General features: G+C 37.4%; 1 pseudogene; it reads left to right on the top strand.

Annotated features, from left to right (window-relative positions):
- Positions 1-1369: 1369 nt before the first annotated feature.
- On the top strand, positions 1370-1795 carry LOC122792747 (annotated as a pseudogene).
- The last annotated feature ends 16046 nt before the right edge of the window (positions 1796-17841 follow it).

Raw genomic sequence — 17841 nt, 5'->3', positions numbered from 1 at the left:
TTTGCACTTTTTTGCTATTTTGTAATGTTAAAATATGGCTAGAGTTTTTAGCAAGATTGTTAAAACAAATCAACATCATTAAAATGCTAATATATGCAATGACTACTGATATCACTATGTTTCTTTTACTACAGGAAAACTTTAATTCATCCCTGTTCTGTTATTTAGTTTTATAACCAGGGGCTACACCTACTGTAACTCATGAAATGCTTGGAGACTGAAGGAATTTTAAGAAATTGCTTCTTTTTAACTTTTGAATTGCTGCCTTATGAGCCTGTTGCCTAGATGATATACCTGCTGGTACTTAAGGAACTTGCTATAGCAGTTTCCGGAATCTGAGGCTGTCTGATATGAAATGAGAATGTCTCCAGATGGTGCAGCAGTCCACTGCTGATTACTGTCAGGTATAATTACTGACATATTATGAAGGTACTACAGAACATGCACTGGCTGTCTGTTTGGCTTAATATAGTTTACACGATTCTTGTGTTATTTTATTTAGTCTAACATGAGTTGGTTCCCCATGCATTACATTTATGTATTTATTTATTTAACATTTGTTTACTGGGAAAGCCCGACTGGGCGGGAAAGTGCCCATTTTCAGTGGGAGCATGGGGAAAAAAGCTCCAGAATCACAATATTTCAAAAATCAAGTATAGATATTTTTAATCACAAAATATCATGTTCCATTGCAAAACAGCATGTACAGATATTTTAAATCACAAATTATGATGTTATATTATAAGCATAAGAGTGAAAGAATGTTGCAATGAGGAAAACATAGAATATAGGTTTAATAGCAGTGCAATGAAAGTAACAGGAGTTGAAGAGAATATGTGAGGAAAAATTCAATAATCATAGTATTTATTACATTGATCAGTATGTGCTAAATGAGACCTGAGACAATTGTAATAACATATCAGAGATTACATGATCAGAGCCAGTGAGGTGAAACTGAGTGATATCTTAGTGTGAGAGAGGTGTTCATATTATGGTTATAGAAAGAAGAAGGCTGGAGAGAAGGAGATTATAAGAAGAGTGCAGGGTAGGGTGTCTTCAGGTAACTTAGGTGAGTAGAGGAAAGGTCTACAGAGGTGAATTAAATAAGGTGAGGTAGTGGGGAAAAACAAAAAGGAGTGGAGTAGGTGGCTGTAGAAGGTAATGAAATGTGATGTAGGTTGAAGGGAGTGAGTGAAATATAGTGAGTAAGTTCAAGTTATTCAGTAGAATTCAACAACTTCACTTTTTTTGTCATACCGTTTCTCATTTGACAATCATAGCTGATACCGAGACTGCCATAGCAGTTGCTCCTACTAAGCCTTCTAAGAAGAGGGTGATGGCATAGAAAAAGAAGCTGCCAGGTTCCAGCATGTCCGATCTGACCCTGAAGGCCGTGGGCACTTCCAAAGAATGACATGTGATGTCTCTCCCTGAGCTGAAGAAGGCTCTGAAGGCTGTGGACCATGATGTGGAGAAGAACAATCCTTGCCTCTTGTTGCTACTCAGGAGTCTGCCCAGCAAAGGAAAGCTGGTGCAGCACAAAGGTTCCTACAAGCTGAACAAGAAGGAAGGGCCGAAAAAGGCAAAACCCACTAAAAAGATGTCCGCTGTTAAAGCCAAGACACCGGCAACTGCTAAGAAACCAAAGAAGGCAGCAGCAGTCAGCAGTAAGAAAAGTAAAAAGGTCAAACCTACCAAGCCAAAAGCAGCTAAGAGCCCATCTAAAAAGACAGTGAAACCCAAAGGTCCGAAACCCAAGAGCGCGAAAAGCAAAAAAGGCAGCATTGAAAGCTAAGAAGTAAAGCTCTTCAGTGGTGCAATTGAAACCACTTGCATTATTTAAAGAAATAATAGTTCCCTACCATCTGGTTTCACCCTTCTACTCAGGGACTACTACAAATTCCTGGTTGGGAAACAAGTCATTTTTTTGTATTAGGTATCACAGCTTTTTGGTCTTCTACCTGTGTGCCTTTAAGTCTCTTCAATACCATGTGACTTTCAGAGGTCTAGGAAGGTTTATCTCTCTAACTTTGCTTATTAATAAAGTAGTATTTATTTATTTATTGTTTTTAAAGTAATTGTACAGCTTATGCATTGCTCTTTGTATTTGCTCGAGGTTTACTTATTGTATATTCAGCAATAGACACAAAAATACAACTGAAGATGAAAGTTTGAAAGAAAGTGAAAGTGGAAGGTGTGGCCTGGTCTCACCAGTCTTGCTAGGACAGTAGCTATCACTAAGACATGAGGTTGAGAGGTGACACTTTAAGGTAAACCAGAACATCTCATTTAATCTTGCCTTTCCTATTACTCATCATTTTTTCATACCTTGAAATTTCCAGATTTCATTTATATTTAACAAAAATTCCTTTTGAATACCAACCTCCATGTTACTTCATAGGTTCATAGGTTCATAGGTAGGTACTAGGCTATTGGCCCTAGGGCCTATATAAGCCTAGCCAAAAGGTACCCTGGCTTTCGCCACCCAAGAAAATTATTTTCCTGTGCCCCTGTCGAGCAGAGCCACAGAAGTGATCCCCGGGGTGAATTTCCTATCTCCCATCCGATCATCAAGATTTTTCTTGAAGAGTGCTAATGAGGAGCTTTGTTTGATATAGATAGGTGGTTTGTTCCAGAGTATGGGAAATCTCTGGGATAGGAATCTATCCGTCCAACATGTTCTGTTTATTGTGGTGACAAGGTTTAGGTCCCTAGAGCGTGTAACTAGTAGGGATTGGGATTTCTTTAAGTGGAGCATGTCTAAAAGCTCTGGATTTGACATAGCTTTGTGTGTTAGGCAGAGATCGCCTCTGAGTAGGCGACATGCGACAGAGTAAAACTGCAGTTTTTTGAGACGGTCTGTGTAGGGCATCTGTTTGAGGCTGGTAATCCTCTTTGTGAGGTATTTCTGTAGCTATTCCAGTTGTTGTAGATGTCTTGTGAGTCTTCCAACTAGCATCTCATCAATGCTCCTTGTAATTTATTTTTACTTTTCAGGTTTTTCTGGATGATCTCACATCTACCTCAATAAATCTCTGTATCTTGGCACTTTTACTAAAATGGTGCCTTTTCATTGATTTTCCTTTTGAGAATTTAGCTATATTAACATCTCTTCAGTCTAGAACAGTTATTCTTTCTCATACTAATCATTCATCTCAACCAGTAACAACAGTATATTCACAGAAAATGCAATGAAACTCTTCATTAAGGGGTTTTGACATACCAGGCTACCTATTTTAGAGCAGGATGATGTCACAGGGAGAGAAAAAAAAAAGAATGGTTGCTATTTTGTTTGCAAAATGATAAACTTGGTCAAAACCTATACAATGCTGCCACAGACTATTAAACATGAAGAAAAACGCTTATTGAAAATATAAAAAAGTAATATGGGAGAAGGGTATTCTGATACTGGGAGCAACATCAGAATGGAAAGGGACCATCACAGTAAGCATGTGCACAATAGCCACATACATTGTTGGTTGAAAAACTGGCATTTACTGTTTTCTTCAACCACTTTAAAATACCAAAATCAGAAGAATGCAATATTTACAAGAAATGTGATCTGATTTTCTTTGGAAAAAAAACAAAACAAAATATAGCTAGCAGGCAACCAAACAAAGCTTATGTTTGAGATGAATATTGTATATCTTTACCATTTAGTCTTACTGCAAAGAGGTGTATAAGATGAAGTAACATTTCTTTGCATATAACCTTCCTAGCATCATTATTTATGTAGTGGACATAGCTTCAATGATAATATAACACAAGTCTAGCTCTTTATTATGTGAAATACATATTATATTTTCTAATGAATATGGGGATTCTGAGAATGATTTTTTTTGTCTTTAGTATTTAGGCTTAAAACAAGATTATGTTTAGTGATAGTAATAGCTGATTTGTTGCTGGTATCTATGGCCTTGGTGGCTGATACTCTAACAATTTTAAGAGCAAAGATGTTGAGAATAGTATCGTTTAGTATAGTAGAGGCTTTGGTCCCTATGAAATGTTTCCCAGAGGATTGGCTATTCTCTCTTTATTTAGCTTTTTAATTAAGAAGTGACTCAGATGTCTTTTGTGGCATATGGGGATAAAGCACTGACTACCTGGTTGATCTGGTTTTGATGAGTGGCTCAGGTGACTGAGGAACTAGCATAGCAGAGATGGGTGCCCCCATCCAAGGTATGAGGGCCCTCAGTGATATGCTCCCTAAGGAGAGGTGTGGTCCAAAGACGGGAGTTGCCCTTGGATGTATCAATGATTGCAGGGGGATTAGGCATGTCATAAAAAAGATCCTCTCTGGATGGAAGCACAGATGAACTGAGCACCCAGGATACCTTCAGAATCCAAAATCAGACACAGTGATAATGGAGTAAGTCTGGGGCACTGGAGAGTACTGACTTGATGTGGACAGTGTGTACTGGGGATTGAATAAGTAAATACAAGGGGGACAAAAAAAATAACTGACTCAGAGGTCAACATTATAGAAAAACCTGTTAAAGAGAGGCTGAGCACAGATTACTTTGTTTATAGCATGAGTAATATAACACATTCACCAGAGATGGATATGTGAGAGGCCTGGACACAACCTCTTTTTGGAATGCTGAAATCTGAAGAGCATGCAGTCTACTAAAGAGATGTGCATTTGACAGCTGTGGCCGCATTCCCACTGCAGAATGAATCTTATTCCCTGTAGCATTCATTCACAATAAAATTTATTTAGCCTTGCAAGCAAACTTATGAAACATTTATTAAAGAAGAAGAATGTTTATAACTGCTTTTAGGATAATTATTAACATATATTGTCCATATACAGCCATATCGGAACATAGCATCACACAGATGACAAGCTGTGCTCCACTTCTAAATGAGTACATGGCTATAAACTGCAGACTTTAAAGCTGCTGAGTTCATGTAAATGTATGATCATTGTAAACATTTCTCACATGTGTATATCTTGCAAACATATTTCTTACACTTTAGTGCCTAATTTCTGTGGTCAATCACTCCCACTTTTTGTTGATACATTCAGCTGCTTTCTTTTCAGCTAACCATGTAATGTACTGCTAGTTGCTATTTGCATTTGCCTCTGCATTTATGCTTATCCAATATCAAACATTTTTATGAATTCATTGCATACTTACTGTATACGTAAGTGCTTTGTGTACAATGTTGAACAGTTTTACTCTGTACTGACTGTTATGTATGCTTATTCAGTTTTACTCTTTATTAATGATTGTGTATGCAATGCTTTGATCCTGGGACATGGCCAAAGAGGAACTTTGGATCTGCCCACCTACCTGACCAACAAAAATAATAAATGATATAAAGTAAAATAGGACTACTAATCGTGGAGCAAAGTGAGGTTCAACCAAGAAAAGACTAAAGGTGAGTGTCTTTGAAGCTTCTGGAGCTCAGTGGGATGAACCTCCAAGCTCATGATTGACACCTATATCGCAACAAAAAGACATTCCACCAGTTAAGGAGTTCCTTCAATAGGCGGATCCAACCAATGAAGTAGCACTTTACGTTAGTATTCACAGACCATGTACAAGGAATTAATTGGTCAATATGAGGACAGACAAGGACAGGAGATCAGCAGTGGAGATTTAAAAGAGGTTGGAGAGTCACCTAAAAAAGAAACAAAAAAAATTTTATTCAGTTATGATATCAAAATAATTCTCATGAATGGGTAACCCTTGCTTAAACACCATTTACTAAATCTTTGAAATGGGATTTGGCTACCTGACAATTTAATCATATCAAAAAACAAAAAATGAAAACATTCAGTAAAATGATGCAGAATGTAATTAGAATGACAGAAATACACAAACAAACCACAACTCCAAAATATAGCTACTTCTCTGTACCATTTAACAAAGTAGGCATTTGACTTTATTTTTCATAATATGCTGTTGAAAATAAAGTCAAAAAATGGATATTCCAGAATTATAGCTATTTTAGGAAAGCATACTACAAGTTGTCTTTTATAGAAACCACAACTCATGTCTCATGTAGGAAATCTAGTCGTACTATTAGAGGCACAAAACAAGTGTAGCTCTTACATATATGATACTGTTCATTATGTATATGTCAACTTAAATTAGTGTACCGAATGCAAGTTGCATGTAGAATTCAGCCAGAGTAACAGTATGACTGTCCATCACTGCCAGAATCATAGCAGCTAGCAATATGTGTCCTCTACGTGGACAGTACAGACTTACTGATGTGATGGTACTGGACAGCTTTAAAGTACACTGTAGGGATTCTGTTACCTGGAAGCATTGCAAACAGCAACCTTATTATACATGAAAGATGCTTGTTATATTACAAATCTGCAAGTTAGCAACATCATAATACCTAAACCAGACTGATAATACTCCAAGAAAGGGAGAAAAACAACTTTGTCACGTAAGAAACTTATTATAGTGAGAATCTCACTTCTATTAGGGAAGCTCACAGTGCCACACACATACGCTGTAGATCTGTTCCTGCAGTTGCCATAGAACTGCATGGCAAATCCTATAACAACTTTAAAAGATAAAACTGATCTCTCACTGACAAACAAACAAAATCCAGAAGTGAATTACCTATCAAATAACTAAAGTTTCAAGTATGTATTTTTGGTCTATTCCTCCTAAAAGTTTTGAATTTGTTAGACAACTGCGGTGATTGCAGTTAACTAATTATGCTGGACATTATAATTAAAAAACTTTCATAAAATACATGTTTAAGCAAATAAAATATGATGTTAGTTGCAGTATTTAAAACATATGCTTTATTTGTAGACTTTGTTCCTGATTATTTTTGGCTTTGTTCTTGATCCTAACAGCTTGAGAGCTACCAACAGATTTAAATATTAATGGACACTTTGCACTACCACACTTACAAAAATAAATACATAAACTGATAATATACTGGAGTAGCTAAAACTTTCCATGTATTACAAAGAATCATGATACTGTCGCACTTCAAAACATTTCGTTAAGTGTTCTTGAATAGAGGCAAGAAATTCACTTCTCAAAATTCACTCTCAAGGTTAATTTCGTGAATCCACTCCTGAAACGAATAACATAGAGGATTAATATGAGATCACCAATCACCAGTTTTATCTAATTTGCTTCTGGTAAAAAAATCTCAGCTTCTGAATTTCATTTTTAATTTACATACACAAAAATGGAATATTCTAAATCCATACAGTGTAAAAGATTAACTCTGACATAGAAAAGATAATTGAAGAGCTATTATTTTTGAGGTCTAAGCCTTATAATTATAACCTCTCTAACTTTTCTCCCAGCATCATAATTATAATGCACTGTGCATCTCTTGAAGACTAACATCTTGGCTATCTTTGTTAAACTGGGCATTATCTTCCATATTTGTACCACAACACCATACATCCACATTAACATTTCATCATCTGACAGATAACTATTATAACTACTCATGCATTAACACTGAACAATGTATAACTTTCAGCTATAAATACTTGAGAGGCTCTCTGCTGAGTCTGACACATCCACAGGAAAAACAATGCCTTTACTTTGAAATAATCTAAAGGGCTCTCAAATACATTTCAGATATACTCATCTTATTAAAAAGCAAGTTGTATATTTTAAATAAGTTGATCAAATGTCAAGGAATTTTAAGAAGGGGATAACCAGATGTTTGCACTTGTGTCTTTACAGCAGTTCTGGTCATATAAAAGAGTAAAATAACACGGTGAGAACCATATCTCATAAAATCCAACCATTTCAATTATTTCTGCTATGAAATACAACATTACCCAACTGCAAGCTAGTGAATCTTGATTGCTATTAAATTTATTGTTCACAGTTAATTCTAGATGCAGTATAAAGCATATCACACCAATTAGTAAGCACACCAATAGTAAACACAGGAAGATTGTGGATGATAATTCTAGATGTCTTTGGTAGTAAACTCATTCAAGTGACAGATTCACTACATGCAATAAATATTTAACTTAAAGGCTCAAAAGTTCTATTACCAAAAATATCAATGATGCCTGAAGACCATTTTTATAATTACATAAGGAAAATTAGTCTTAATAATCACCTCTGGAAGAAAATGCTCAAACATCACAAAACAAGAAGTTAATACTTTTAGTATTTATAAATGCCAGGATTCTAGTAGAAATGACAGAGAAGTTCTATTGCCAAACATCAATGAATACTCAAGACAGTTTTAAAATTACATAAAAAAGCTAGTTTTAATGATTGTCTTAGGAAGGGAATCCCCAAACAAGACAGGAAGTTAAGACTTCTAATATGTACGAATACCAGAATTCCAGTAGAAATGACATGTGAAATAAGCCAGTCATAATTAAATCTGAATTAACCATAAGTTGGCCATGATTATTTCTGATCTTTACAATATTCATATCCTTTGACTTTTTGTCTTGTCTCTAAAAGTAGACTGACAATTTTGTTTTCTAAAAAAAAGATGGAAATTGTTTCTGTGCCTGTATATGGTATATTCTGTTCCTGCATTCCATCCCCATTCTTTTTGTCTGAGAGCATTTGAAAAATAACCTTATTCTGTTATGGGCATAAGAACTTTAAGAATGAGATATCTGAAAATGAACAATCATAAGAACAATAAGGTCCTGTTCTCATGCTATCACCTTAGTTACAACTCAGGCATCTTTTAGCTTCTGTCAGCTGACTCCCACTTCCCTCGTGTAGTTGTTATGAATTAATGTATGCTCAAAACAATAATTCCATAGTAATTGAATTCTGCAGCAATATTTATCAAATTAGATCATTTGTAATATGTGCCTGTCAAGAGTGAATACTGAAAGTACAAGGGCCATCATTTAATCCTCAGAATTGTGGAACTGCTTGCTTGAATGATGGAGACATACAATACGTCTCATGCTGCAGCATCTTGGAGTATTCCCTTATCTCTGGTGTACTACTATTATATCTAAGTGTCTGTAGAGTCCTCCTGCAGAACACTTAGACTTGTCCATTCTTCTGTTTGAAATGCAGTTTATTTCTTAACTTTTCTCTAATATGTATTACACCTCTGATAGCCTAAGAAGAAGACAACATAAATAAAGATCTGTTTTATAGGGGATTATATTACATTATCGAGTTTTTGGAAAGCCAAACTTCATATGGTACTGTAGAGGTACAATACACTATTGCAACCAGTTATAGGTGGAAAACATGTAGATTTATTGTCTGAGGATACAGCAATGGACAAACCAATGTGAACTATTAAGGTACAAATTAAAGTGCACCAGCGCGTAGTAGTGTGTGCTATTTTTGAAACATATTGGTGAGTTCATGAATGGTGTGGCATTTAACATATCAGGAATGTGGCTCTGTTGCAGAGCATTATCATGGGGAATGCTGGAGGTATATTCCATTCCCGGCCATAGTACACAAATCGTTTCTATGTGCAGCACAAGTTTGCTTTACTAATAGCCTAGGAGATTATGAACTGCTACAGAGTAGTTAGACCCATTCTGTCACATCTATGATGTGCAGAATGACTTCACTCCCATTAAACAATAGTGATAGCCCATTCGATCAGAAACCAACATATCAACATCTGTCTGTACCCTGACTTCTGGCAAATCTCAGAGGCCTGCCCAGGATACCGTGGGCATGTTTCAGGTATTTGCACTTGTATCAGTATATACTGGCTACAACACTCACCTGCATCATATAATAAGTGTGAATTTCTAATGTTACCTGATACATATTAAGATCTGCGTACCACAGTGTGGGAATTTCTCAGGGTTATAGTTCTGAATATCTGATAATTGTGCAGGGAACAAAATATTCATTATATGGGCAGCTACATCTCATCAGGATTAAAGGGGAAATGCTTATGTAAGAGGAAAGGATTCAGAAAATGTTAGCGTTTGTGCAGCAGAGATGCCAACATTGTCAACTGCTATGAAAAGGACACTGGGATTGACCACATTATTCATATATGGCTGCTAAATAATCACTGTCAAGTATTGTCACAGGGTCAGAAATCACACTTGTATCTCACTGGAAGTACTAATTTATTGAAACAGCCATATGTAAGCCATTATACAGGAATGTGAGCATCATGTGTGCAGTGACATATAACACTTGCAAGTGGGATTATTGACCTTCAGCAAAATGGCATCTAGAGCTGAGTTCCCAAATGGATCTGATTAAAACCAGCAAAAGAGGAAAAATGTCCCAGCCTGAAAGCAGAAACAAACTGAAAATGAAATGCAGTACACAGACAAGCAGCAGATGGCACCAACATAACACAGCCTAAAGGAAAAAGGTTAAAAATGATTAGCTAATAGCAGGTATAGCAGAAGATATAGTCTATATACTAGGGTATAGTTCTGTAGAAGTGAGGACAATTTTAGTCCTAGATAGAATGGAAGCAGAAAATTAAGAAAGATAAGACAGCTTAAGTGAGATAGAAATTCAGATAGCAAGTTGCCAAAGGAAAATGAGCTTGCTGGAAAAAAGAAGCAGATCTGTTAAAAGGAAAGTTGGGAACCTAGAAAAACCAATCTAGTAGGGTAAAACCTATGAATTACAGGCATTGCAGAGCAGATTAGGGATGAAGATATGGAATAGCTTTTCAGAATTGGTAGTTACCAATCCAATGGTGTTGAGTCAGATCCATCTCCTATAGCAACGTTATGAACAGCTGTCACCATCCGCAGAGTTTACTGGGCAAGTAGGGAGGCAAAGCATATAGCCGGGAATTTCTACTCTATCACACATACACACATACACTCTACAGATTCACTTATGCACAGCTTATATTTGTCAATTTACCTGTCCCTATGTATGTGAGATGAAGCTAGAATACACAGAGAAAACCCACATAAACATAGGAGGGATATCCAGACTACCAGGAGGAACGTATCCAATACTGAGAACAGATAGAATTTAAGTGGCAAAGCCTAAAACAGAAGCAGAAAATCAGCGAAACAGTCTTGCAAGGAGATACAACCGCTAAATGAGATTTCTTTGTTGGAGAAAGCGGCATATGCTGGAAGACAATGTGTTACTGCAGGGGAAAGAACAGTAGGAATGCTAGATAATGGCAAATGGAGGAACAAAGTGGAATTTAACTATAGAAGGGAAATGGAGGCTAAATACCCTTCTGCACCAGATCCAGCAACACAAAAAAAATCAGCAGAGTGAGAGACTGAGGAGTAGGGGGGGGGGCTAAAAAGATGGATGAAGAAGAACCAGTAAGAAGCAGCAGCAGGCAAAGGGAGACAGAAGGGTCATTGGGTCAGGATGGTCAAGTGAGGAAGTGAAGCTGTTCCAACAGCACTCCAGAGGACTGTATCATGGGAAGACTATGGAACGCAGCGTGGAAAAGAGAAGAGAGGAAAGCGATAAGCTAACTCTGAGGTAAATAAAAAGCAGCCTAATGAAATAAAACCTCTAAAGTCAGGAAAGAGGGCACTAACATGAACAGAGCATATGTAGATGAATGACATATCAATGGGGTTTACAGTATGGTAGAAAGGTAGGATGTGATACATAAGAACAAAGTTAGTGACTATAATGGGCTGCACAGTATGAGTCAGTCACACCTATGTCAAATAGGCAGTCAGACATTTAGATAATGAAATACTCTTTACTTTGTTACCACACCTATTACAACAAAAACAATGTATTGTTACAGATTTTATTTTATTTTATTTTTATTTTTATTTTATTTGCAGTTTGTTTACCAGGATGGTCCATTGGACCACAACGAGCCCATTTTCAATGGAGTCCTGGGGAGAAAATCTCCAGAAAAATACAGATATTGAAAATTACAAAAATTATAAAATTACAAAATCACAAAATTTAAAAAATTGCAAAAACTTACAGGTTAATAAATGAGAGAAAAAATGTAAGGTAACAACAGTTGCAGTAAAATTGGCATTTGAGGGGGCAAATGCATGATAAAAATATTTTCAAACAAATTAAGTTACTACTAAAGTATGATAATTATGATAATTATGATAGTTGTTGGAGAAAGTATGAGGCTATCGGAGGCTAATTAGGAGATTTGGTGTAGAGATAAGTATAGCCAAGGAAGTTATGAAGGATGGCAGCAACAGTATTCCCATTGTGAGATTAAGTGTGAGTGAAGTAATTTTTTGAAGATAGAGAGACTGTTTGTAGTACAGATAAGAGGTGGGAGAGAATTCCAGTGGCATGCTGGGGAGAATGATAGAAGATGTTTCCCTGGATGGTGGGCAGGTTTATATTAGTTCTATTAGATTTTGGAAGTTGGATCGCAGGCATCTGTTAGGAAGGGGCATTTGGAAGGTAGAGGCAAGGGAGGGGCAGAGAGAGGGACTAAAAATAAGTTTGTCTGCTTGGATGAGTTGAATGTAGGTAAGATAATTGAGTAGCTCAAGCCAGTTCAGTTGGTGTAGGGAGATGCAGTGATGGGTGTTTGATCTGTGGCCTGTTGCGAATTTTGAAATTTTATAGCAACAGGAGGAAAGTTTTGATTTGAGGGAGATTTGCAGGTTAGTAAGGATAGATGCCTCATACAGTGGGGAAGGGATAAGGTAGGTGTTAGCAAGTACAAGCCTGGTAGAGGGAGAGATGAAATGGTTGTTCTGGTAAAGCATGCCAAGTTTCTTGCGAGTTTTTTTGATGTTTGCATATAGATGGGTATCGAACTTTAGTTTGTTGTCAACGAGGATTCCTAATAGTTTAGCGGAGGTGACTGTTTCAAGAGGAGTGTTATTTCAGCTGGTGATAGAAAATGAGGTTTTGTCTAGGGTAATGCTTTTAGGGGGGGGAAATATTAGTATAGTCTTGTTAGCATTTAATGCTAGATGGTTGTCTAGCATCCATTGTTCAGTAGAGGAGAAAGCGTCTTGGGTTAATTTTGTTAATGAAGAAATGGAGGTAGCGGAGCAGATTATGATGGAGTCATTGGCATATTGGATGAGGTTGGCATTAGGGATGGCATGGTAGAAGTCATTGATAAAAATATTGAATAGAAGGGGAACTAGAATTGAGCCCTGGAGCACACCTGTGGGAGTATTTTGGAATGGTGAGGTGTTTTTTTTTCCACTTAACTGCTTGTTGCCTATTTGATAGGTAACTGGTGAACCAGTTATTAGAGGAGTGGGATAGATTTAGTTTAGTGAGTTTAGTAAGGAGAAGATTGTGAGAGATGGTGTTGAAGGCCTTAGAGAGGTCTAAGAGGAGGGTGGATACAATATGACCAGAGTCTCTGGCTTTGTTTATGGTTTCTAGGAAGGAGAGGAGAGTGGTGGTGGTGCTGAGACTGGGTCAGAATCCATGCTGGGAGGGAATAAGAAGGTTATTTATTAATAAGATAGGATTGAAGTCATAGGTGGATGCATTTTTGAAATAGGGGATAGGATAGCAATGGGGGAATCAGGATTATTAGTGAAGAAAGATGTAGGTTTAGATATGGAGTCAACAAAAAATGAGTTGAATTGAGTGGCTAAATCCAAGTCAGAGGCATTTGGGTCAAGGCAGGGGTTTTCTTTTTTGCCTGGGTTGAGGAGAGAGGAGATTCCATCCCAGAATGTTTTAGGGCTTATGTTGTGATTTGTTTGGACAGTGGAAAAATAGGCTTTGCGATCTGAAATAATGAGTTTTTTTTACTTTGTTGCAGAGTGCTTTGTATTCATTAAGGGAAGTAGTAGTTTTAGTTTTATGGTAGTGTTTCCAAGCTTTATCATGGAGTCCCATGATGACTAAGGTATTCTTAGTTAGCCAAGGGATGGATTTACCTTTTATGCATTTAGTTTTCCAGGGAGCAAAGTAGTCTACCAAGTTTAAGAAGGTTGAATTGAAATAAGTAATAGCATTTTCCAGGGTTAAAGTTTTTAGTGGTTTCCAGTTAGTTCTTTTAGTGCATCTGAGAATGCATTTGGGTTAAAGTTTTTTAGGGACTGTGTGGAGGTGCAGGTGTGGGATAGAGGTAGGAAGGAGGGGAGACGGTGTGAAAAAGTGGGAAAGTGATCTCCTAGTAGGTCTGGAAGGGTGCCACTATTGGAGATATAGTGCGGATGGGAGACCAGAATCCAACCTAGAGTGCTGCCAGTGAGGAAGTCTTTGGAAGGTCTGGTTGTGGAGTTAATAAGTTGAGTGAAGTTAAAGAGATTTATATTTAGAGAGTTAGTTGGAGATTGAATTGTGTCCCAGTTAATGTTAACATCCCCCAGGATTATAGTTTCGTTAGAGATATTGGTAGAGAACCAAGAGAGAATGTTCTCGAGGAGTGGGGCATTGTCTCCAGGAGGGATGTAAAGGGTGACAATACAGATTGATTTATGTTTGTTTATGTAAAGAAGGGCTGGGATTAATTCAGCATTACCAAATTTGGGGATAGGTTTGGAGTAAGGGGTAATTAAGAGCGATGAGGAGTACAGCAGAGTGATGCCACCCTTTTTTATGAGTTCTATCATTTCTGATGATGCAATAGTTGGATAGAATCAATTCTGAGTCTTTTATGTGGGATTTGAGCCATGTTTTGGAGATGGAAAGAATATTGGTTCTATTGTGGAGAAGCCAGGCATGGAGGTTAGGGATTTTGTTACATATGCTTTGAGCATTTAATGCTTTGAAATTGAGGGATTTGCCAGTAGAGTGGGGGGATGAGATGAGGAGGTAGAGCCTTATGAGGGAGAGAGGCCAGGGTTTGTGTGTATGTCCCCAGATACAAGGATAGAGATAGTGTGGCAAATGTGGGAAAAGAGGTATTTAAGTTGCTTAGTATGTGGTTTATATGATATATGGTTTATTAAGATGGGACTAGTATAGATTGTAGTATTCTTTTTGGTATGAGGTAAGAATTTATAGTGGAAGAGCATTATGTTATTGAGGGAGTAGAGGCTAGGGGATATGCAGGTGGAGGAGTGTGGGTGTTGTAAGCAGGATGAGATAGTTGAATAAAATGCGGGAGTGTGATTGGCAGAAAGAAGTCTGGTAAGATAGTGTAAGTAGGATAAGGACATTAGGGTTAGTATTAGAATTAGAAAGGTTGCTGGTTTTGTAGGCATAGTGTATATAATATGTTTGAGGGCAAGTATAAAATAAGGAGGTGTAGGGATGGATATATTAAAAATGATTGTGTTAGTGGAGTGAGAGGGGTAGAGTAGATGTAAGTGTTGGACAGGAAATGATATTTAATTATGGGTGGGGAGGATATGTTGATTGGATGAGGGAGGTGTTGGGTGTGGCTTAGTACCTGTAAATGTAGAGATAGTGGGGACGGGTGGAAATTGGGTGCAGGGTAGGGGTGTGAAGTGAGCCCAAAGGGTGAACAGAGTGGGTAGAGCCAGGAGAAGGAAAAAGACTAGCCAGCAAAAACAATCAGTAAGATAAGAGGGCAAGCTGAAAGGTAAGAGGTCATAGGAATGAGGCATTGGGTCACTATATATGTAATGTAGAGATAAGCCGTTCACTGGGTATGGAACTGAAACACAGGGCGGTAGAAAATGGATAGATACTGGCACCTAGTGGCCAAACCATGAGAGACTAGAAGGATAAGACAGGAGCATTCTAGGGAGTGGGAAGGAGCCTGGAGAGTAAAGAGATACAAAAGGGAGACTAAAGGCTGTAGTAGGCTGCTAGCAAGTGCTCGCTGAGTTTAGATACCACAGTAGGTAGGAACTGAATGTATATCACAATAGGGTTACATACACGTTGCAGTTGCAGTTCTTGGGAGAGCTGAATTGTTACTGATAGCACTGCAGGATCCTCTTAGATGATATGTGGGGGTGGGAAAATGTACACATTTTTGTAAGCTGTCAGAACTGTAAATATGTTTTATATCATTGATAAAAAGGTGCTATAAAATGAAAGTGACAACAGCATGTCACATGGTAGAAAAAGAGCATGTGAGGGAATGGAGAGATGGGGCAATGTGGCTATAATGTTTAAAACAGGGCTAGAAAAAATGAAGGAAAAGAAAGCCAGAAACAGGGATGGATGCTTTAACATTTTGCAAGATCTGATGGAAGTGTGGTAGATGGCAAATATATACTATAGGGAACATCCATGTCCATATAGGGATTGCAAAGGATTCTTCTCAATCTTCTGTGAAACATGGGGTATGCTAAGAGGCAAGCCAGAAGGAGAGGTAATAGGATTAATTAATGTGACCATAAAGAAAATGGCATATAGGAAACTAGTGAAAAAAGAAAATACTAAACAGAGACAACAAGAGCTTAGAGAGGAAAGGAAGGCTGGATAGTGGACAGATGTATGAGGAGAGAGCATAACAAGGAAAAGCAGTATATTTACAGTAGACACAAGCAAAAACAAGGGAGTGAGTCTGACTGGATGCCGTGGCCATCCAACAATTTTTCAAGGGAAGTGGAGATAAAGTAGAGGGTGGTATCGGATCACATTCCAATGGTTTTGACCCCCTAGCAGAAAATGAAATAAAGGGGAACAAAGGGGGGCAGTGGAGGTGGGTTGAATAGATATTACGAACGGAAGAGAATAAAGGAAAGCTTAGTATAGTAAAACTAGGATAAGACCACAGGAGAAATAAGGAGATCGGTATTAACCATCAGGATGGAATAAAGGTAATGATGAGCGATGTTAATGCAGGAAGCAGGTAGGTGCAGACATCAGAGGGACATTGAAGATTTAGTGAAAGAGATGGCTGAGACTGGGCCAATAGGGAGGCTGAACACAGAAGGAAGCAAAGTAAAATGGGAATTAGATTTAAAAGAAACAACAGAAGTAGAAACAGAAATGATAACAACACAGGAATTCTGGTGAGGGTAGGGAGACAAAGCAGGCAAGCTGCTGGCATGGAATATCAAAGAAAAGAAGGAGAGATGAAGTGAAGGAGACAGAGATTAAAAAAACAAATGGGAAAATAGCAGAAGAAGAACAATAGAATATGGAACAGATTAGTTTCTTCAATGGCCAATATATATTCCACCAAACAGGAAGAGTGTGGGTCGACTGATATACTTGGAAATAGAAAAAAATTAAGTACAGATGAAATAATGAGGCTGAATATGAATATATCCAAGGGAGGATTAAGCAAGGTAGTCAGACAGCTATGAAGTGGAACAGCAGACGGATGTGATGGCTTTCATACTGAATCCTACAAAAAGTATAAATATGATGAAAGAATAACACCAATGAAGACTAAAACAAAGGAAGTACCATGATTAAAGGAACACAAGGCAGTATTTGTCCCAGGGACACTTAGACTCATTTCACTGTTAAAAACATGAAAGCAAAATTTATAGGAAAATGCTCTTGGCACCCAACAAAGCTCCCTAAGATGCTCCTCAAATAAATATAATCTCAGCAAATTGTGCCACTTTGAAGCAAGTTATCTACACAACACTCTTAAGGGTTATAATTGACCACCAACTTAAATTTGACCTTCATATAAACCATATTGTGGCAAGGACTAATCAAAAACTTGGTGTGTTATATATAGAACTAAACCATACTTAACCTCATCAGTACAAACTCAGCTAGTCCAAGCTCTCCTAGACTGCGTCCACACTGATTAATCTCCAAAAGAATCTATTGCATAAACTAGAACTACATAATAATAAAATAACAAAATTCACCACTAACATATTAAACTAAAAGTATATTTCTGTCTAGCAATACAAAATATACTCTGGACAGAGCTTCCCAACAACCTGCAGTTCAACCAAATAAAAATAGCTTACATCTTTGTCTGTTAACAAAACAAATGCCCAACTATGAGAAATATCATCTCTAAATATACACCTAAGTGAAAACAGATCATAGGATCTAAGTCAAATCACCATAACAAAATTTAACAATCAATACAGTGACTTTCTGTATTCAGTCTCTGTAGCTAATCTGC

Source organism: Protopterus annectens, chromosome 2.part0 (genome assembly GCF_019279795.1).
Source record: "Protopterus annectens isolate FY-2018-M chromosome 2.part0, PAN1.0, whole genome shotgun sequence".
Taxonomy (NCBI): domain Eukaryota; kingdom Metazoa; phylum Chordata; order Ceratodontiformes; family Protopteridae; genus Protopterus; species Protopterus annectens.
This window is presented reverse-complemented; position numbering and strand designations above follow the sequence as displayed.